At 40.7% G+C, this 23,887-nt stretch overlaps 1 protein-coding gene across 2 annotated transcripts in view; it reads right to left on the reverse strand.

Annotated features, from left to right (window-relative positions):
• The window catches only part of AMMECR1 (AMMECR nuclear protein 1), a 114,714-nt gene that overhangs the window by 72,963 nt on the left and 17,864 nt on the right, over positions 1–23,887 (reverse strand). The window contains exon 2 of one of the 2 annotated variants that reach the window (XR_007775938.1): positions 4,626–4,711. The exons of the other annotated variant lie outside the window; for it this stretch is intronic. The gene's annotated coding sequence lies outside the window, so the exon portion shown is untranslated. The remainder of the gene's footprint in view (positions 1–4,625; positions 4,712–23,887) is intronic. 2 annotated transcript variants of the gene reach the window in all.

Here is a 23,887-nt window from a genome sequence, read left to right on the forward strand (position 1 = left end):
TGAGTTCAAGGGTTTCCAGCACCACTGCAACTGCACTTGCTCTAAGAAAGGCTAATAACCATTGCATCTTCTACAGAGACATTCTGAAGCATTGATGTTTAAGTTTATATGAGTTCTTTTAGTATATGGCACTTTACAAGCAATCTTAAGGCTTTTCTTGTAAAGAATTTCATGCAATACTGATACTATTTATTACAAAATATGTATTCTTTAAACACTGAGAAAAGCACCTCTCCAACTGTATTTGGAACCAAAACATAAGTACAGAATATAGTGATACTGCAACAATTTTGAACAAGTTTACATGATCCAGGATGGTATGTTGATTAGTGAGAATGTTTCAAATTACAGTAGTTCGACTGAATTGCAAACAGTGCATTTCTCAAGTATCCAGATTCCATTGAGGCCTTGGCTTCTCTGCTGAGACTGTCCACAGGCAAGCTGTTTTTATAGTAATTACATGGACACGATCACTAGAAACTCCAAGATAATCAAACAATTTTACATGTCCAACAACTGTCATACTAATCGTTTTGGGTGGTAGCTAATTATGGAGTCAAACTAGAGACTCATAAATAAGAAAGCTTCATATCTATCAATCCTTAAAGTTATCCAGTCTCAACAAAACCTTAATTAAAAATATTTTTTAAAGTTTAATTCCCAAGATACTAATGGAAGGTGGGAAAGGGTTCTAAATAAATATCAAGGCTGAATACCTAAGAGGGAAAAGTTATAGTCAGGCTGGAAAAATTCACTTACCACTAGCACTTGGGCAAGGTTCGCCTGGCAGATGAAGGGCCTAAGCTTCCTCTGAGAGCCAGGTTCTCTGGATTTTCAATAAAAAGCTTTAAAACACTTCTAGCCCACATGGCTGCAAAGATAACTTTTTAAGTGTGAACTGCATGCAAGCCAATGCAGTATCATTGGAAGCTGCAGAGGCTGCTTCACAACTTTTGCTGATGAGCAAAAGTTGTGAAGCAGCACGAAATTAAAACTCTAGTCAATTTCAGTTTCACTGTTCAGAATCATGGGTGCAACATGGAAACTATTACTCATTTCAGTTTCATATTGCTGCTGGAGAAAGCTATAAGCAATGGCAGGCCTCCCTCACCCACACAGAAGTGAAGAGGAGGGAAGTACAGAGTAACAAAGATATGAGAGAAGAGACTGGGATGCAATCAAACTGAAGAGCCATCCTTCCCTTTGTAGCAGCCAGGAAGCTGTGGCATGGGGAAGGAGAGAAGAAATTTTCTTCCTTCCAACATCTAGAGGACAAATCGCCACATTCATCAGATCTGCTAGCCTACGACTAAGTCAAAAGACTGAATCCCTACAGAGGGTCAAGGGACAGTAACTTGGTTTAAATCACAGCATTAGGACACCTGGGCTTCTCACCAGGGCATTACCTTGGTTCCTCATTCTTTTTTCATATCTATTTCTGGTTCGTTGGGCTTATTCCTCTTTCTTGTAAATGTTTGTAATTTTATTCAAGCCCTGGCTACACTTCTGGCTGCAGCCTGTTCTTCATAATTAGAAACAACAGTCCAAAACCACAAAGCATGAAAACTCTATAAGCAACCAGAATGTCATCTTTTAAAAAGACCTTCCCATTGGTGCCTTACACATGCCCATACTCTATGACCTTAGTGTTCACAACAAGTAAAGACAGTTCAACAAGTTTGTTATATGCACTCAGTTTAAGGTATATACCAAAAGAAAGTTGGCACCAATATCATAAGCAGCCAGGAATGGGTACCAGTGCCAGCATCTCCTAGGTTATTAAACTACCATAGCATAAAACATTAATACAATTTTATAACTATGTATGTTTATACTAATACAACTATTCAAATTTATACTGACCTATTATTTAAGCAAACTACTTTTCCCCCAATTGCACAACTATGAAGCTAAACAGAAACATCCACATTTTATAACTTGTGAAAGTTAATGGATCAATTCAGTGTCATTAAGTTTTTACATCATTTCTCAGAGTATGCCACTCCCGTAAAGAAAGATTCACCACTCATTTTGTCATGCTCAGAGATATACCTTAGAAAAAAATCCTGCTTCCTCAAATTAGTCATTTCAGTTATTAAACTGTGTTACATGTATTCGTTTGACACATGCAGGTCATTAAAATGAAATCTGTATTATGCTTTTTAAAAGTTGAAAATTTTGACAACTATTCACAAACTGCAAAGTTATTAAAATAAGGCCTAGTATGTGTATGCAAAAAAATAATGGGCTTAGCTGCCACAAAAATTAGAAACTGCAGTTTTCCTTTCATAATAGCTAGAGCCCTACCAAATTTGCAGTCCATTTTGGTCAACTTTATAGTCCCAGGAATTTAAAAATCATAAATTTAATGATTTCAGATACTTAAATCTGAAATTTCAGGTGTTGTAATTGTAGGGGTCCTTACCCAAAAAGGAGTTGTGGGGTGAGGGCCCCCAGGTTATTGTAGGGGAACTGCTCCCCTTACTTCTGGGCAGCTGGAGAGCAGCAACTGCTAGTCAGGAGGCCAGCTCTGAAGGCAGAGCTGCCGCCGGGAGAAGTAAGGATGACATAGTATGGTATTGCCGCCAGTGTTCCCTCTAATTTTTCCTACCCACATGCGGAATGAATTTTGTTATGTGCACTAATAGGGAGGTGATGTGTGACACATCTCCATATTGGTGCACGTAACAAAATTCAGGGATGGGGACGAGGGGTTTGGAGTGTGGGAGGGGGCTCAAGGCTGGGACAGAGGGTTGGGGTGGATGAAGTGAAAGCTCTGGCTGGGGATGTGGGCTCTGGGATGGAGGTGGGGCTGGGGATGAGGGGATCACAGTTGGGGCAGAGGGCTGGAGAGCAGGGGGGAAAGGAAGGAGGGTTCCAGCTGGGGGTGTGGGCTCTGGGTTGGGGCGGAGGATGAGGGGTTTGGGATGCAGCCTGCCCCGGGGCTAAAGCGAGGAGAGAGAGGACTCCCCCACAGGCTCTCTCTCCCTGTTGCAGCACCTGGGCTGGGGTGGAGAGGGATGCATCTCCCCTCCGCGGCAGCTCAAGGGCTGGGGCCACAGTATAGGTGCCTCTTCCACAGCCGCAGCAGGTCAGCTGTCGGCCTCCACCCTAAACCCCGCTTTGCCTCCAGCATTTATAATGTTGTTAAATATATAAACAAGTATTTTTAAATTACAAGGGGGGGGTCGCACTCAGAAGCTTGGTATGTGAAAGGGGTCATCAGTACAATAGTTTGAGAACCACTGACTTAGAGGGAACTTAGATTGCTACCCTTACTTCTGCGCTGCCGCTGGCGGGCCGTTGCCTTCAGAGCTAGCTCCTGACTACCAGCCATGGCTCTCCAGCCGCCCAGCTCTGAAGGTAGCGCAGAACTAAGGGAGGCAATACCACAACCCCTTAAAATAACCTTGTGACCCTCCCCGAAACTCCCTTTTTTGGTCAGGACCCCCAATTTGAGAAATGCTGTTCTCCGCTGTGAAATCTCTATGGTATAGAGTAAAAGACCAGATTTCACAGTCCGTGACGCCTTTTTCATGGCTGTGAATGTGGTAAGGTCCTAATAATAGCAATCTGTGCACAGCACCAAGAGACAAGAACTGCTGATCCTCTCCCCGGCTCTGCACTCATTCAACATGTGGCTTTGATCAAGTTACTAAAGGGTACATCTACACAGCAAAAAAACAAACAACAAAAAAACGAATAGCAACGAGTCTCCCCAGCGGGGCTTGCATTACAGCAGGGGTCGGCAACCTTTCAGAAGTGGTGTGCTGAGTCTTCATTTATTCACTCTAATTTAAGGTTTTGCGTGCTAGTCATACATTTTAACATTTTTAGAAGGTCTCTTTCTATAAGTCTATAATAAATAACTAAACTATTGTTGCATGTAAAGTAAATAAGGTTTTTAAAAAGTTTAAGAAGCTTCATTTAAAATTAAATTAAAATGCAGAGCCCCCCAGACCAGTGGCCAGGACCTGGGCAGTGTGAGTGCCACTGAAAATCAGCTTGCATGCCACCTTCAGCACCCGTGCCATAGGTTGCCTACCCTTGCACTACAGGGTTAAAAACAGCAGTGCAGACATTCCTGCTCAGGTGGAGCCTGGGCTCTGAGATCCTCCTCTCCAAACTGGTTTCAGAGAGCCCAAGTCAGTTGACCTGGGCTCTGTGACTCAGACTCACTGCTGAGGGGTGTTTTTTTTTGTTTTGAAGTGTGGACATACCTAAAGACACCAGGATCACAGATAACTGAACGCCTTGCAAGTCACACAATTAAAGCATTCTGCTGACATGCATAGATTTATGAATGAGATATGCTCATTCCCAATTACAAACCACAGAACTAGAGTGAGTATTCCCAATAAAGGGCAAGGTATTCAATCAAGAAGTTTGACAATATAATGCCTCAACTTCAAAGCTAAAGGTCAGGAAGGTAATATATGCCCCAATAAGTAACTTCCCCCAAAAGCATGTCCTTTCCTAGTCTGTAATTACAGTAAGGCCCTTGTGGACTGAAGAAAATGATCAGCACATTTAGGCACCTCCTTCGAATCTTATTTATTAATTTTTGGATACACATTTTAAAACAGGTTTGACTGGAAACAGGTAGCTTTAGTTAGGAACATTACCTGCTTTGGTTGAGGAAGACTTTGCCCTCCAAAAACCTTGCAGAATATAGAGTAATTCAAATATAACAGCTCTCATAACCACCTCACTGTAAAAGAAAAGAATGGAGGTCCTTTCACCACCAAGAGTTGCACAAACATCTATTTGCTACAGCCTTAAAATTAATTTCCCTCTCCAGCACCACTGAAAGTCTCATTGTCATCTGTTTTTAAGAATTCAAAGGCAAATTTTGAAGATATGGCAGTTTTGACAACTTAGGGCTACACAGCAGTATTGTCTTTGATAAAAGAAAGCAAATGATTTTAGAGACAATTTAGAGCTTGTTTGACAAGACTGTCTGCTCAGTGCATATTAACTCCTAAACTAGGTTCACAGGAACATGGCTTTTTGCAAAGACTTTTGATTGGAGCTTAATGAACTAATATTTATTAATCCTACCTTTAGAAAAAGATTCCCTACACATTTTCCCTTAAAGGAAAATCTACACTGACTGTGAAAACAAAACACATTTTTTCTTTCAATTAGTTAGTATTTCTGCCCTAATTACCAATAACCACGTGGAAAGCCAGTATTTTAGCAGAAGAGTTTATTGGAACCTATTTATTATCAGAAACAGCCGACCAAGACATCAATGAAGACAGGTAGTAGAGGCAATCCTTAAAGATCAAAGTTGTACCAGAAATCTTGAAGACGTGTTAGTTGCAGAGGGTATGGCTACACTGCAACGTAAATCCGGGGTTCAAACTCAGGCGCAAGCCAAGCCAAGCCCCACCCCCTTCTCCCCCTCCCCCTCCCCCTCCCCACATTAACCCAGGACTCAGATCCAGGATCCCAGAACCCCCTGGGGGTGGAGAGTCCGAGCCCGAGTCAAGGGTGGCGCCCCAGACTGGGACTCAGGGTTCAACAACTCCTAATCTGAGTTTACAAAAGAATGTAAATGCACAAACCCAAGGTTAAACCCAGGGTCTGCTAATTCGAGATGTACTAGCCCTGGGCTTACTTTGCCTTACATATCCTTAAAGGGCTTCCCTACTGTAGATGACCAACAGTGCACATTTCACTTGGCGCTGTAAGAGGAACAGCTTTTCTTTCAAACTTTGAGTGCTAGATTGAGCAAAGCAGGCAAAGTAGTTTAATTTATGTAGTCTTGTTTCAAGGGGAAAAAACAAGCAAATTGTACCTCATTAAGAACCATGCATTTTGGAGACAGTTAACCACACATAGGAACTCTGTCCATCTGTTCATTTAAAATGCTGCAATGTGCGCAGAAAACACCAAGGCACTTAACATATATAACTATGCAAAAAGAAAAACTGTGCCAGTAATCATGGCAATTAGTCAAACTCACAACATTTTGGCAAGTTTCAGATTAATTTTCTGCTTAAGTGGCATTGTAACTTAATTCACATTAATCTGAAATATTTACAGCAACCTGAGGGAGGTTTGGAGCTACTCTGGCTTAATTGTATTACTAATGTGTCCAGCTGCCAGCCATTAGAACGCCAAGCTACAGCTCAGCTACACCCACTGTACTATTCTTTCAGAACACCTACCTGTGTACTTTTCATGTTAACTTAAATATGCTAACTTCCTCAGATTTATAAATTCTACAACGTAATACGAGATCAAAAGAAACCCAATTCTACAATATTAGACCAAAGTAGAACACTTTAGTGTGTGATTTTCAAAATGTGTTTAAAGTTTTTAAAAATAGGATCAGAGGGATTTTAAAATCATACTAGATAAAGACACAAAATTAACTTAAAAAAAACTCCTAAGTAGACTGTAATTTCTCATAAGAATGACAATTCACTCATTCCAGCCTTGGAGTAAATTAATTTTATGGATCATAAGAAATAATGTTAATGTGATCTAGGTTGTACCATTCTTATAATGGCAGTAGGAAATATAAAGCATCCACTGGGGCAATAATTCAGTGGCATACAGACAGAGCATAAATGCTAAAGTTACATTAAGTCAATTGGAGTTAACAATCATAATATTACTTCTACAGAACAGGTTTCATCTTTCAGTATGCCCTCTCTGAGTCAAAGCTAAAAAGTTCCTGATGGTCCATTCTAGCATTTTTAAAACCACAATATTTTCACATGTTGTCAGTCAATGCCAAACATAATCTAGGATACGTGTTTATTGAACCGATAAATGGTTGGTAAAGTTATAGAAGCACTGAATGCACCACTGATTATAAAAATATAAGAAACAGAATGTTCAAAGCAGTTTTTGCTTAGAAAATGCAATTCTTTAGCGCTATAGATTTGAATAGTGACGAGTTTAGGATCAAATCCCTTACTTTGAGAGAACTAGTCTAAGAAGTGAAAAAGTATCCTCTTTGACCACCTGCACAAATACTCAATATGTCAACAACCCTAACTCCTGTGAACAGTCCTGCTCATTTCCACAGGACTACATGAGGTTGCAGAATAGATACCATTCAACGTGTGTGATTTTTGTCAAATAATTCTCCAAATGCATAGCACTGACCTTAGTCAAAAAGACTTGAGTTTCCATAACAAAGCTTGAAACACTGCTTCTGAACTAGACACTCTCAAACTCCACAAACAGTGACAAATACAAAAGCCAACACTTCACTGCTATAATTATGAACATAAAATCTTCAATGAGAACATTTTAAATTATTGAATTTGACAAATCCATTAACCTGGAAATACAGGAAAATACCAGTCTGCATATTAAGCTTCATGCACTACCACTGATGTGGTTTGTAGGTGACAGTTCCAGTCTTTTCTGTGCAGCTAGTGAGCAGTACAGTAACTAATAGGAATAAAGAACATTATTCTGAATATTAATCATACAATATTTTAAGTGATCCATTTAAACTACTTCAATTACACCGTGTAGAAGATATACATCTCCTCAGACTAATGTGCAGTTTTATCAATATGCAGTACACTGCAGCAGGTCTGCCACAAAACTTTAATAAAACTAATTTCACAAGAGTGTAAATGTAGGCTTTTGTTACACTATTCTGTAATAAACCTCCGAATTCATAAGCAAATCCTAAACAAAACCCAAATCAATTGTTACACTGGAGAGCAGATTGAAAACAAAGCTTAGCTTGAGGAACAAACCACTGACACAGAGGGCAATATTACTTTGCAGTACACTGCAGCAGGTCTGCCACAAAACTTTAATAAAACTAATTTCACAAGAGTGTAAATGTAGGCTTTTGTTACACTATTCTGTAATAAACCTCCGAATTCATAAGCAAATCCTAAACAAAACCCAAATCAATTGTTACACTGGAGAGCAGATTGAAAACAAAGCTTAGCTTGAGGAACAAACCACTGACACAGAGGGCAATATTACTTTGCCAGTATTTCATTTGTGCATCAATTAATCAGTTTCTAAAGGCCAAACCTCTAGTTAAATCTTTATCCCACTGCACTGGAGAGTCAGCGATCTCCACTATCTATTTGCTTTTCACTCTGAAGTAAAATAAACTGTAGTAGTGACTTCTTTTTAATGGATTACCAAAGTAATCTATATAAACTCCTTGATAAAGTGGCTGTCCTAACTACAGGGCTATCTGTCCCCTTTCTTGTGCATCTCCTCAGATGCCATGCCTCTTGCATATACCTATCCCAAGACATACAGTACAGACCTGTTTACGCACAGATGTCAGGAGTCAAGCTGTCACGACTGCATGTTGAGGGCCATGCTGAAATATCTTAGGATATCTATATATACACACATGTATAATTATCTAGGATTACATACGTATTCACAGCGTCCCAAATACTGCAGGCCTATCTGTTAATGGGGCTTTGCAAGAATATAAATTCAAATGTGTAATCTAATAAAAACATTACTACTACTAAACAGGTGTGAAAGTAACTCAGGACACATACTGGTACAGGGCAGGGGTGGCTCTGGCCCTCAGAAGGGGCGGGGCCTTGGGCAGAAGGCCGGGGCTAGGGGTCAGCATCCCCCAGCCAGCCCTTCCAGGCCGCCTGGTCCATGCCACCCGGGGTTCCCGTGGTGATTTAAAGGGCCCGGGGCTCTGGACGCCACCGCTGTGGTAGTGGTGTCCAGAGCCCTGGGCCCTTTTAAATCACCAGCCCTGGGGCAGCTGCTCCCTTCCCCCCCCGCCTATCAGCAGCCAAAGGCGGGCAAAAGGGGCAGGGACCTAAGCGCTGCAGGGTCTTTTGCCACAGCAGCACTTTAATGATGCTGCCCCCCAGTGCTGCTGCAGCAAAGGACTGTCCTTAAAGCACTGCCATGGCAGTGCTTTAACATCCCTGCCCGTTTTGCCTCCACCGTCGGCGGCCCTGCTGGTAGGGTCCCTTCTCCCTCTCCTCTCCCCCACTGCCGGTGGTAAAAATGTACAACACGTTTCCTGTTGATTTCTATGTCAGTGAGTTAGTGAGCAAATCTGTAACGCTACATAGCAAGTTCCTGTACCAAATGTTAATGAGTCTCGTGTGTTAAACAGGTAGCACTAGGAGGCATGGTGCTACCGCACATTAAGCAGATTTGCACATAAACATGTCTGTACTGTAATTCTCCTACAGTTACACAAGGTACTGTAGCACAGGGCTTGGTTAATTAACTGTGCTTCTCTTCGGGAATCTGACCAGTGGCATATATAGTGACCAAACAGCCTTCTTAAAACCAAAATATTGTTTTTTTTAATATAGGAACAAAGCATTTAGAGAAAAGGGTTTAAAACAAAGTCCACGTGCATGTCTATCTACCTTATGCCTTCCCATCCCCGATGGAAAACTACTCAGGTATAACTTCTTCAGACATCCCCAAATGCTGTCAGTCTGGTTCCCCCAGACAACTGTCCCTTTTCTTGAGACTTCTTTTTTTTAAAAACTGCCAGACTTTCTTTGTTCTTGTGAGTGCCTGGGTTCTGGCCTTGCTCATCAAAACCAGTTTTGTAAGTTGGCTGGAGCAAGAAGGTAAGGCACTGAAAGCCAGTAGGTAAGGCATTGTCTCTTAACCCTCAAGGGTACGTCTACACTGTAGCTAGGAGCATGCTTCCCAGCGCTGGTAGACAGCTGCACATTTGCTCTGTTGAGCTAGCATGCTAAAAATAGCAGTGTAGCCAGAGGAACCGTGGGTGGCAGCTTGGGCTAGACACCCAACCACACACTCTGGTGGTCCAAGTGGGTTTGCACTCAAGTGGCTAGCATGAGCTGCCATCCATGCTACCCCTTCTTTCTACACTGCTGTTTTTAGCATCCTACTTCAAGCAGAGAGAGCACGTTACCAGCACTGCATACAGTAGTCATAAATTACTGAGCAACTTCAATTCTGCCAGTTTACTTACATAAATTACACTTGTTTTCTAAACACATTGCCTTTGCAGAAACACACATTTCCCTCAGTTCCCCTCTGCCTCCACGATTTTACAAATCTAACTCCAAAGCAGAGGATAGGTGGGATTGTCAGGGTTGCTCTGCCAAAGCAAACATATGCAAAAACAAAATGATTTTAGTAAATAACCTCTTTCTTCTTGACAGCCCTTATTGTTAAGTCGCACTGTAGGAGACCAGTTAGCAGCAACCATCTTCAGAAAGTGGGTTAACGAGAGCTGCTAGTGGGAGAACGCAGTGCAGCTCTTCCAAACAAAGCATCTGATTTTGTTGCAACACACAAGCAGAGAGAGATTGAGATTCATGAAGGTATGACCAAACTATGCTTTCTCCAATATCAGGAGGACCATTTCTTTACACTAGGAAACTAGTTTGGATCTATGCGTAGCTATCACAACTCCTCCTGGTTGCCTTCCTTTTTCCCTAAAATCTCATCAGTTTTACAACATAAGAGATTCATTCCCACTTGAAGAATCAGACAATAATAACCTAAGCTTTTACTGAGAAGATCTAAAGTTCTTAGCCAGAAATTTCTATGGACAATTACTGATATGGCTAAGGACCAAACATCTATATCAGTTGTTATGGGACTGTATATGGGAATGTTTGGATAACTCTTTTACCTTCCTAGTTAACTCCAAAAATCCTCAGATTTTTATTGACAGGAATATATTCTATTTTGGAGCCTGAAAAGGCTGGAATGGGTGTGTGTGATCCACTATTAAATTAATCTGACTTTTTGACACCATAGCAACACACTTTCTTGCATGTCTCCCAAAGGCTCTCACTGATATGGAAGGCCACCTTTTCTTTCTCATCAGCTGCAAAACAGTTTGAGTGGCTTTTAGGGAACTGAGGTCAAAGGAGATGTCCAGAGCAGAGCTATTTTGCAAGCATCACTTAGAGCAGTGGTCTCCAAAGTGGGGTGTGCAAGAGGAACCTTGGAGGTGAGCGGCAGGAGGAGTGTGGTGGGGTTTTTTTTGTTTTTTGGTAGTTCGGGCAGGAGTCTGAGCAGCTTTTTTTTTTTTGCTTTGGCAAAAATGGTAGAGCCGGTGCAGCAGGGGGTGCGTGATCAAAAATTTTGTACTGATAGGAGTGCGTGATCAAAAAAGTTTGGAGACCACCGACTTAGAGAATAGCTTCATCATGTAATTAATAAGATGTTAGAAACTCTGAAGACTGGAGCTCTTCTTGCTGCAAGACCAAACACCCTGGGAAATCTAGATTAGACACTTGATTTCTTGGTTTCAGCCAGCAGACTTAAGACCTTCTCATTGAGTCTCCAGAATGTGTTCCTCCTTTGATAGGCCCAGGAACAAGTGAAGGAGGACATCATGCTCAGTAATACCCAGAGGGAGGAAAGTAAATGGTAAACACCTTAAAATTCCTCCAGAAAAATTGGTAGCAGCCAGCAAACATCATGGAGCACTGATTTCATGAGCTCCCAGTAACACGCTTAGCAACTGGACAGCTGCTTTCTGCACCAGCTCAAGCTTCCATGTTAATGTGCAGCCCAATGTAGGGCAAATTATGGTAACTCAGTCTTGAAGTGATTGAAGAATGGCTCACAATAATCAGGTGCCTACTAAATGTTTAAAACCTATTTTTTTAATCCTGCTGAGCTATTAGCATCAATGAAATCTAGTGCCAAAAAGTCCCATAAATTAAAGGTGTATTTTTCCACACACACTTCTTTACATGTATATCTGCAGTGATTTTAAATTTCTTACAATTTTTATTGAATGCCTCCTTGGTTTTCTAGTAAGAAAGGATAAATAGAATGCAATTTACCTTGTCTATAACCTTTTGTTCTTTTGTATATCTTTGCTTTTACCGGTCTTCTGTCTATACTAAATAGAATTTCCATTTAATTCAGATATTATCGTAATGGGTAGGTTAAGTACCTAGCTTTGTGTCACTTAGCACTTCCATTTCTGCTACATCTTTGAGATGGGGTGACCAGAAACGAACAAGGTATTGCATGTAGGGGTGACATGCCCAGATTATGGTGTTATTTCTTATGAAACTGTGATCCTAACCAGTAAAAACTGTAGGTCTCTGTCACCCTGTTAGAGGCAATTTGTTTTTAATAAATTATATTTTCCACTCAGATTAGTCAGTCCGTGGCCCACTAATTGTAAAGATAAGCTGGCTGGGAGGATGCTACACTGAAAAAACAGCCTGTCTGCCCTAGGCTTGCCATCTTTTTTTGGCTGGCAAAAAGCTACCGTGGCTTTCCTCCTAAGACACATCCTTTCACAGCTACAGACATCCCTTCAGGCACTGCATCATCTTCTGGGAAGAACTCTTTTTATTTCCCTTTGAAAGCATTAGACAATTTTTTATTTCAGAAGGTGGAGAAAGCAACTAGGGGAGAGGTTATTCTAGATTTGATTTTGAAAAATAGGAAGGAACTGGTTGAGAATTTTAAAACGGAAGGCAGTTTGGTGAAAGTGATCATGAAATGATAGAGTTCATCATTCTATGGAATGGTAGGAGGGAAAACAGAATAAAGATAATGGATTTCAATAAGGCAGACTTTAGCAAACTCAAAGTTGGTAGATAAGATCCCATGGAAGCAAGTGTAAGGGGAAAGAGCGTTCAAGAGAGTTGGCAGTTTTCCAAAGAGACATAATTAAGGATGCAAGAGCAAACTATCCTTCTGGGTAGGAAAGACAGGAAGTATGGCAAGAGACCACCCTGGCATAACCAGGAGATCTTCAATGAGCTGAAACTCCCAAAAAAAAAAAAAAGTCCTACAAAAATAGAAACTAGGTCAAATTACAAAGAATGAATATAAATAAATACAAGTATATAGGGTCAAATTAGAAAGGCCAAGGCACAAAACAAGATTAAACTATCTGCAGACATAAAGGGTAACAAGAAAACATTCTACAAATACATTAGAAGCAAGAGGAAGACCAAGGACAGGGTAAGCCCATTACTCAATGAAGGGGGAAAGACAATGAAAGAAAAAGTGGAAATGGCAGAAATGCTAAATTATGTTTTTGCTTCAGTTTCACCAAAAAGGTTAGTAGCAGCTGGACATAGAACCTAATGAATACCAGCGAAAATTAGGTAGGAGAGGAGGCTAAAATGGGGAAAGAACAAGTTTAAAAATTACTTAGACATGTTAGATGTCTTCAAGTCACCAGGGCCTGATGAAATACATCCTAAAATACTCAAGGAGCTGACTGAGGTGATATCCATGGCTATTATCTTAGCTATTATCTTTGAAAAGTCATGGAAGATGCAAGAGATTCCAGAGGCCTGGAAGAAGGCAAATTCAATGCCAATGCCAATCAATAAAAGGGGGAATAAGGACAACCTGGGGAATTACAGACTATCATCTTAACTTCAGCACCAGGAAAGATCGTGGAGCAAATAATTAGGCAATCACTTTCCAAACACCTGGAAGATAATAAGGTGATAAGTAATAGTCAACATGGATTTTTCAAGCACAAATCATGTAAAATCAACATAGTAGCTTTCTTTGATAGAGTAACAAGCCTTGTGGATAAGGGGGAAGCAGTAGATGTAGTATCTCTTGACTTTAGTAAGGCTTTTGACACTGCCTCACATGTCCTCAAACAAACTAGGGAAATATAGCCCAAATGGAGCTACTATAAGGCAGGTGCATAACTGGTAGGAAAACCATTCTCAGAGGGAAGTTATCAGTGGTTCACAGTCGAGCTAGAAGGGCATATCAAATTGGATCCTGCAGGGATTGGTCCTGGTTCTGTTCAATATCTTCATCAAAGATTTAGATAATGGCATAGAGAATACTTATAAAGTTTATGGACGATTCCAAGCGAGGAGGGGTTGCAAGTGTTTTGGAGGATAAGATGAAAATTCAAAATGATCTGGATAAACTGGAGAAATAGTCTGAAATAAACAGGATGAAATTCAATAAGGACAAATGCAAAGTACTCCATTTAGGAAGGGATAATCAGTTAATTACACCCATACAAAATGGGAAATGACTGCCTAGAAAGGGATCGTGTAAGGCTGCCTACATGAGAAGTAATTCTTCCACTCCACTCTGCACTAAGGCCTCAACTGGAGTATTGTCCAGTTCTGGGTGCCACATTTCAGGAATGATGTTGACAAACTGGAGAAGTCTAGAGGAGAAGAACAAAAATGAGTAAAAGTCTAGAAAACATGACCTATGAGGAAAGATTGAAAAAAATTTGGTCTGTTTCGTCTGGAAAAGAAAAGACTGAGTGGAGGGAGCACATGATAAGTTTTCAAGTACATAAAAGGTTGTTACAAGGAGGAGGATGAAAATTTTGTCTCATTAAACTCTGAGGATAGGACTAGAAGCAATGGGCTTAAATTGCAGCAAGGGAGGTTAGGTTGGACATCAGGGTACTTGAGCACTGGAACAATTTACGGAGGTTGTGGCATCTCCATCACTGGGGGTTAAACCACATTAGAAAAACACCTGTCAGTAATGGTCTAGTTATTTAGTTCTGCCTTGAGTGCAGGGGACTGGATTAGATGACCTGTTGAGGTCTCCTTTTGTCCTATGTTTCTATGATTCTCTTCTGACTATGGGTCTCCGCTATTCCCCCGGGGCAGCCCTCTAGTTTCTCCCACTGTCTCTCCTCTTCAATCTCTGATACTGCCCAATGTAGAAACTCTACTTATGCAATGCTGGTCATCTTCTTCTGACTGGCACTTAGCTCACACTGTCTGATATTATGGCAGTCAAAGAAAGGTGCTATGGAGGGAGATTACTTTGGTAAAGTTTAAAAAAAAGAAAAAGTACCGAACTGAAGGCTCCAAAAGTGAGTAAAAAGGACAGTCAGAAGCTACACTTTTTCTCTCTCAATTCACAAGCCACAATCTACAGTCAGGTGCTGAATGGAAATGGTATCCCTTTACATCAGTCCCAAAAACTACGTAAGTCCTGACGACTTTCTAAATACCTTAGCCCTGTAAACTCAAAAATCTCTTGGCAATTAGGACCTTGCACCTAGTTCTGGAAACACCACCAGCAAATTAGCTCAATTCCAGTATAACTCAAGACAGGACTTTTGGTATACATTTGGGGTGAGGAGCCAGGGCAACCTTGTCCATGTGGAAAATGGTCAAAGGAGAATCAGCCATTGAAGACTGCAAGTCACTTTCCTGCAGATGAAATTATTTTAAATGTCTTTAAACAGAAAACTCTCTGAAGAGCTGAAATAGTGATTTTAATAACCGGTTTCTGTTATGTTAGAGTGTGCTGCATAACTAATAATGTCCTGCGACCTAATACCTTTTTCATTGTACAGGATGGATAGTGCTTAGTGAGTGAGGCAACTGTTCAATATTTTTGTTCTACCTCATTCAGCATGTGACCCCAATGCTTATTTTCTGCATACCATCTGAACCCTGTCCTGAATACTGAATTTTTAATTTCCTCTTGGGCTTTTCTATGGTGCTTATTGTAATATGAGTTCCTCATTAATCAATTTATCTTGACAATAGCATCTCTATGAAGTACGTTAGTATTATACACATTTTACAGTTGGAAAACAGAGGCAGAGAAAAATTAAAATGAAAATATGCAAGAGTGTTACACTAATTTTGTCAGCTTCAATAATTGGGCTGCCAACTTGACCTAAGAAATAATACTGATGAGTGGAGGCAATAGTGGGTTTATACTTCGTGGACCAGTCAGTCGAAGGAAACGTGGAAAGCACTGATAGCCTTTGTTTTTTCTCCAACATCTCATCTGTTTTGAGGCTAAAAACCCTAGAACAGGGAGTCTTTTACATGGGCCTGAATCTCAAACAAAAGGTCAAATGCTTTCAGCCAGAAGTCCCATCTAAGAGAAGCAACAGATGCCAATGCACAAACTAAAGTCTGAAGTATTGTAAGCTACCCACAGCACACATTTGGACACCATATATCCCTCAGTCACCAGCTGCTTTGCTCTTTTCCCACACGGATACCCAACACACCCAAAGAAGACTTTCTTCCCCAAAAGGCACTCTTTTTGGTATCTTTATCCAAATGGGAAGGTTGGACCAGCCTTGCAACTTCTTTGGCAGCTAACCCCAAACAATAAGTCAGCAGGACATTTTAGGAAATACTGGAACCCTTTTTGTGGCACTTGATAAAAAGGAGGCTGGTGCCAATCAGATTTTCTTAGATAGGGCAAACTCCCATTAATGATGTGTTACTGGACCTTTCTCCTTGGACTTTAGGAAGTGCAACAGCCAATGAGCCTTGGATAGCTAAACCTTCCAATACCAGAGTCTCTATCACACAACCTAGAAACTCTTGTCCAAAATGTCAAGTGGCAAAGAGAGACATGGAGGTGACCTGTCCTCCGAAAAAGCTGAGGAGGAGAAAAAAAATATTCTTGCTGGTGAAAAGAAAGTTATTGCAAATATCCTACCCCTTCTTCCTCCTCTGAATCAGACAAGTGGTCAGAAGTACTTTCCAACAGAGAAGACAATGCTGCAGTTAGGCTGGCAGAGTAAATGAGACAGAAAACACATTAGCTGCGAGAAGACCGAGTAGCAGCAGTGTATTTTATGTCTCTCATATGTTATGATCCCCAGATTCCTAAAGAGGACCCTGCCAGCAAGACCACATAATTCATGAGTTAAGAGGAAAGTAAGGGAAGGTGACATGAAATGAGCTGCGCCAAGGGGCCAGAGAAGCTGAGAGAGTGCGCCTCATAACCCAAAGGAGAACAAAAACCCCAGGATATAAATGCAACTCTGCACTGATAGCTGTCCCCATAAGCCTATGATCCCAGGCTGATCAGCACAATTTACTAAACCAAGAACAATCCAGGAACTAGATCTTTAATAATCTTGGCTCCATATATTTGGTGCCGTAAGAGGGCACCCATGCAGCGTCAACAAGAACTGCTTTCCAGAAAGTTACCAAAGCCGAACATTGCCATGAGTGTTAGGTCATATCCTTTAATCACACTAAGTGGGAGTATGCCTGGGTCACCTCAAAGTACAAGTACAATGGGGTGAGCAGGCAGCAGTAGCAAAAAGAAGGTGCTACCTTATCAGGGATTGAATACTGACAGCCAATGAGAGAATCTTTTCCTTTCAAAAATAGATCTAAGGAGATCACTATGCAGGGACAGAGGTTTTAGAATATTTTTGTGACAGAATAAGTTTAGTTAAATTTTTGCTCATTTTAGCTCACTGCTATATGTCCTCACTGTCAGACCTAGTTTTACTTCTGTCCCTCACAAGGCTGGTCTTCTATATAGGACCATTCATTGTAGTGCTGCAATTCACTGAACTTCATGCATGTGAAAAAATATTTCATATAATTTCAAGCTTTGAGTTTTGGGCACATACAGGCTGAGTATGAGATGAACAGATGTTTTTCATATGAGCTTAAAGGTTGCTGAAAGATGCAAAACCCCTATTTAACATTCGTAAATAGCTCCCTATAGTACCACTGTTAGCCTGTGTTTGTTAAATATGATACAGAAACCTCTGAAAACCAGCTATCAACCTAGTATAAAGGAAAGGTCTTCTGCTTTTGTTAACTATGCCAGCTTGAAAGGCAATGTAGCTCTGTTTGACCGGGCGGCATAAACCGCAGCACTGACAGGTGCCACCCTATAACAGACAATCCACCATTCTAGGTTCAAATAACCGACTTTATGGCTGAAATTAGCACTGTGTTTGTAACTTCATCAGCAAAACTTCACTGATACAACAAACCACACTGTGTAGATATTCCGTTTCCAAACATACTTTTGTTTTTAGTAACTACCTTCTGATAACCATGACCAAACTTCAGTTGCCATCAAGTTTTCTTAGCTGGTGGTCCTAGAAATCTGCAGCTAAAAGAACCATACAGATTTAAAGCTGAAAAGTTCTGCAAACTTAGTCTATGCTATCAGCTGGGAATGTAATTCCCAACTTAAGGAGACAGACCTGCACTAGCTCTCACGAAGCAAGTGCACTAAAAACAGAGACTGGTCATAGTGATGGGAGGGGCAAGCCATCCTGAGTACATACATGTTAAGATGCTAGGTATGTATTTGTAGCAGCTAACCCCATCTCGCCATGTCTACACACTATTTTTTGGCAACAGTTCAGTTTTCACAGCTAGCATGGGTATGTCTCCTCAAGTTGGGAATTATAGCCCCAGGTGAAAGAGTACATATACCTTAGAGAGAAACCACTGAGATTCTTAAAAAGAGAATATAGATCAGCAAATCCAAACAGCAGTAAAGCTTATATATGCCACTGTTAAATGATGCTGCATAGCATCCAAATTGTGAAGGCCTAATATATAACACAAAGGACAGATTTAATAAGATCGCTCAAGGAAAAAAAACACTTTTACAGCGCATTACTACCAAAAGGAGGTATTTGAATATTGTTAAATTCTTAACAATTCAGAGATTTTTTAGGGAGCAAAACATTAAACTACTACTCTTCAGAAAGGGATCTGCACAAATGAAATATTCAATTTTAGGCCCCAATATGTCCTTTTTCAAAGGCAAATGGGTTGAGGCAAAAGCACCTAACATACAGTGTCACAAAAAGACACCATCAAAACTACATTCAACAAAATACACACACACAGGATTTTTCACATTTTCAGTATTTTATGTAGTCCATGATCTTAATGAAATCATGATTAATACAGGGTCTTAGGTATAAGACAACACTGAGAAATTATATAGTGAATATCTCTAGCTGGAAACCTCCAAAAGGGGGAGCGGGCAGGGGACTGAAGAGAATGGGACTAACAAAAGATATGGATACATTAGCCAAAATAGAAGATGAAACAAGGAAGTACATCTAGATAGGCAATGGGAGAACAAAGGAAAAGTGGTTTCTCCACATACACATCCTTTAGGGTGGAAGAGAACAGCCGGTCTCTCCAAAGCTAGTATAGTGACTGACCACAGACAACATATGAGCATTACCAAACTCTACAGTGAATGCTTCCAGCTGAAAGAATGAAATCTTGGGTCCTTTCCAAGAGCATCAACATCTCCGATTTCCTGTACTGCAAACTCCTGGCAGATTCCATCCCATTTGCACTTAAGAAATTCACTCAATTCAGAAGCACGTGCAGCTGACAGAGCTCACAAAACATCTCTCTTAACACTACAAGCCTTACTATAATCTGTTGACCATCTGCCTTATGCTGTACTGCAGTTTGTCCACTTTCTGTGTCCTGATGAATACAATTTAAAATCTATAATTCCTATTTAGTACCCATTTTCAACTAAAACCGAAAAGGGTCACTAATACCAGTAAACTATGACAGGGTATTTAGAGCTTTTATCATCTCAACACTTTCTCTGTTTTACAAGAACATTAGGAGTTAAACCTACTGGCAAAGGTATATTCTTTCTGTAGCCTCTTACAGTTTCCTGGTACGCTACCATTTTTCCTCTGCTACAGTACCAAGGCATAGTCATCAATCTTACTTCTGAACATGCTGCGAATTCCCTGCAGAACACTGCTACTGGCAGCCAACATACCCTGAACCTCTTTCTGTACTGCATTTTTTTTTTAAATCTACAAGATGCTACTTTAAGAGTCTCTCTGCTTCACATTCAAATGTTTAGTGTTCAGTGGTAGAAGGGAAGAGAGCAATTACAACTGCATAAAAGTTTTGAAGTTTATAAGAAAAACAAAAATATGACAAACAGCAGAACAGCTTGGATGTAGTCACATATAGAAAAAGGACCTACCGACTGGGAATCTTGAGCACTACAGAACCCATTCCCAGTATAAAGTGAGATGTTATATTGTGATACAACTTCAGTATAAAGTGACTTGTCTTATTGTGAAGATTAAGGTAATACTTATAGATGATGTCTAACATTAGTTTGTCACACAAAGGATCATTTTTTATGATCCATAGCAAAGGCTCCACAGTCACACAAAGTGTCCTAGAAGAACAGTTTAATCTGTTGACATTAAAGATATTTGTTTAACTTTTGTGAAAGCAAAGTGAACATGTATAACATGCTCAGTTCTTTAGACAATCAATACAGGGCTGGCCAGATTGAAAGTTTCTCTTAGATCACATGGAAGTTTTGTACTTTGATCACATGTTTACAAACATTTTAATGTAAATTGTTCCTGGAAAGAGAAGTTGAATATAAAGCCAGTAAATGTGTGTGCGGGGGAAAAAAAATTGGTAGAGAATAAATGCCCCAGAAATAGTACAGGCGACTATAAGCACAGGTGAAAAACCAGAACACATACACACAAGATACATACAGCTCTCTATATATTTATCATTGTCTCTACTAAAATCCAGTGCCAGTCTTAAAAAAAAGCATATTACGGTAGTTTTAAAGTTTCAGAGAAACCAGTCTTGGGATTGTAGGTGGAGGAGTAAAGGGTTTTTTCACCCATCTAAAGTATGACCAAATCACCATGTCCTCTGAGGCAAAACCCTATTCAGGTAACAACAGTATGAAGTTGTAGCTAAGACAAAAGAACAAAAAAGCTGCAGCTGGGGGGAATGCATACAAGCAGCATCCTCCAGAAGCTTTTCTATCCCACAGGGTCAAGTTACACTCAACCTGGGCTAAATCACAATTCTTTTCCAAACCCTGAAAATAGACAGACACCAGAGATCCCAGTTCATGTAACTTATTTTAATGTTGTTATAGTAAGTCATCACTGGAATTATCTGGGAAGAGGCCGCTGAACAAAACTTCAGTAAAGAGAGAGGGTTTGGGGGTACAGTATTTTCTTAATGGCCCTTCATTTGGTTGTCTCTCATTTCTTCCCACTTTAATAACAGTAAAATATCAGAATAGAAAGGAAAGGATTAAATTCATAATTCTACCTGTGTATTTAAAATATTTACCACCACTGTTATCTCCCAGTTCCTAGCCTCCAAAACAGTTACTCAGGTCATTGTTTGTTTATTTGCTTGCTTAAAAAACGTATCAGCAAAGGGGAAAACACTTACATTTAAAAGCCCAAAATCTTTGGTAACCCAGTTAAGGTTGCCCTATTGTGCTCTGTGCCATTCCAGAATGCAAAGAGTGGCTAAATTTAAACCTCTCAAAAACCAGAAAATACAAAGTTAAGGTACATACCACGCCTGCAGGAGGAAACAGCCATTGGGAACAGTTCAGTAAGGGTGTTACAAACATTAAACTATAAAGGGAAGTGGTGGATTATTGATCTATGGATGTCTCCAAATCAAGACTGGATGCCCTTCTGGAAAATGCCTTAGTCAAACAAGTTATAAAGCTCGATATAGGCGTAACTTGACCAAATTCTCTGTCCTGTGTTATACAGACGGTCAGACCAGATTACCTAATGGTCTCTTCTAGCCATAATATCCATGAATCTATAATAAGCAGATAGGAGGAAGGATTAAGAATAAGCTACTATTTGTGCTGTATATTCCACAGACTGGAATTCCAGCATTTACCTGCATTCACGCCTGCTGCATTCCTTCTGTCACATGTAGCTATACTGAATGACGATGGGATTAATAGGAGCAGCACGACAGAGCTATCAATGTGATATGGGGAGAGGTGTATGTGTACCTTCAGAGATCAAGTTTTACTCGTTTCAGCTCCGAATCCTGTAGACTGAGTCACCAGAGATACACTAGGATCTTTTTTTCAACCATGGGGATTATTAGATAGTGGTCTCCAGGGCCTACTGAGAAGAATCCTTAGCAAATCTGGAGTGGTTTGTGTGGAGTACACTCTCTGTTAGCATACGCAACTTCTGTTTGCTATGCCCGATATAAACCTGAGTTCTGTCTTAGCAAAGAGGTATTACATTTTGTTTTGCAGTGTCACATGCTCTGTTCCTGAAGTGTTCTGAAGTATCTGTTAAGAGTTGAGAGCTAGTATGTGCCTTTGGAACATTGGGGCTTTGCTCAAAGGGAGCAGAGTTACAGTTAGGTTGCAGAATGGTGTGTACCTTAACTTTGTATTTCTTGGCTTTAGAGGTTTAAGTTTAACCACTCTGCACGTTTAGGAAAGGCATGAGGCACCACTGCGAAACCTTAACTCTCCATTAACAACATTTTGGGACATTTAATTTCTTAGGTTTTTAACAAAAATTGCTCACCATCTCCATTTACAGCCCAGCTCTTCTCTTCCCCTGCTCCTAGCCACAGAATGCACTGACAGCATGTTAATCCTTTACTGATCCAGCATCATCTCCTGTCTGTTTGCCTGACCAACACAACCTGGTTCTCCCTCCTCCCCATGGAGAGGTGGGAGCCATCATGGGATCCACAGGCTGAAGAGCTAGGGAAAAGATGCTGGAACATTGCAATACTTGCCTGGAGTTAGTGGAGACACTTTTTGCAGGGGGACAGATGAAGCCTCACTTAACCCTCACTGCACTGCTCTGACCCCTTCCTTTCCACCCCACATTCTCCTGCACTGCTCTGACTTCCCCATTAGAAGCAACATTAGTGTGGGGAAGACTGAGCCTGGAGACCATTCCCCACAGCTGGAGGCAGGAAGAGGAAGGTGAGGAGTTCTGAATTCCTTCCTCTGATGAGGGAGCAGACAAGTCCTGGAACAACCATGGGGAGGAACTGTGGGGAATGGAGGGATATTTCTAGGGGATGGAGGAAAGCGAGGGCACAGATGGCTACACTTCCCTTTTCACCAAATGTCACTGAAGGGAAAGTTGCTCAACATTCCCCCTCACAGATCTGCTCTGTCAGCACTTCTGATCTCCCAAGAGAGCAAAGGTCCCTTTGAGAATGATCCTTTATTTGAGGGATTGTAAAAAAAACTATATTTTTGGACAGTCAGTTCTTCAAAACACTATTCATTCAACTGGGTTTGTACTATTCGTTCTCCCTGCAAGCAGAGGAAATCCAGGACCATTAAGCGGCATGTGCATTAACTGGAGTTTTTATGCAGAGGTATACCTGTGTGCTTTCAAAAGTGGGCTAGCTGGGAAAGGGTCATTTCAAAAACAAGCTGGAGATTTTAGGGGGTAGGGGGGAAGTGTCTCCTTCCAGTCACTGTGCAATAGAGTTCAAATTTGTGACCAGAGAGGTCAAAGTTGCTGGAGTACTATTTTTAGTAGTTCATGTAATGTAGCATCCATACATGTTTTACCAGTGGAACAGTGCTGGTAGAGGACCTGTGTCATTCAGGAAAGCGGTTTTCAGTTACTGTCAAACTCAGGGTTTTACTGACAGGTCTTAAAAATGAATGTGGATGCACGCAAAGATGTGCTGAAATAAGGAAGTGTTAATGGTAAAATTTTTGTAGACCAGGCGTAGTAGAGAGAAATCCTGAGTGGCTGAGATAAGTTTAGGGAGGATTAGAGCTATACTTCGAGCCTAGGTGTTCATTTAAAAAAAAAAAAGTTTATAGGAACCAGTTGATGTTGTAAATATTATATTTTTTAAAGGAGGGGAAGTTAGAAGTGTATTTTAGGAACCCCTTTGTCAAATGACACTAACTTTGACCAATAGTCCTAACCTGTGCAACCATGAGTCACAGCAAATTTCAAGACAATCCAAGTAATGTGGATTTTAGAGCACTTAAAATAGTTGACCTTTTAGACAGAAAATGACACTCAACCTTAACTAGCAGAGCTGGTGAAATGCTTACTGGAGAGAGTTTGAGTTATTTATTCTTTATCAATCTAGCGCTAACAAACTGTGGGCAGAACTCAGTTTTCCCCATCAATGAAACCACAGAGTGACAGCTGTAGAAAATTGAGGCTGGTTATCTATGTAGGACCGGGATGGAGAACAGATAGAAGGGAAGTGGATCCCACACACAAGATGATAGCTTTTTAGTACAAATCAGGAGAAACAAGAGTTCCTAAGAAACTGGTTTCTATAAGGGGGAGCACATAGGACGTAGAGAGGAAGAGGTAAAGTAAAGAAACTCACAGCTGAGCCCCTCACATTGGTACACAGAAGTTATGAAGGGAGTACTT

Source organism: Gopherus flavomarginatus, chromosome 8 (genome assembly GCF_025201925.1).
Source record: "Gopherus flavomarginatus isolate rGopFla2 chromosome 8, rGopFla2.mat.asm, whole genome shotgun sequence".
NCBI lineage: Eukaryota > Metazoa > Chordata > Testudines > Testudinidae > Gopherus > Gopherus flavomarginatus.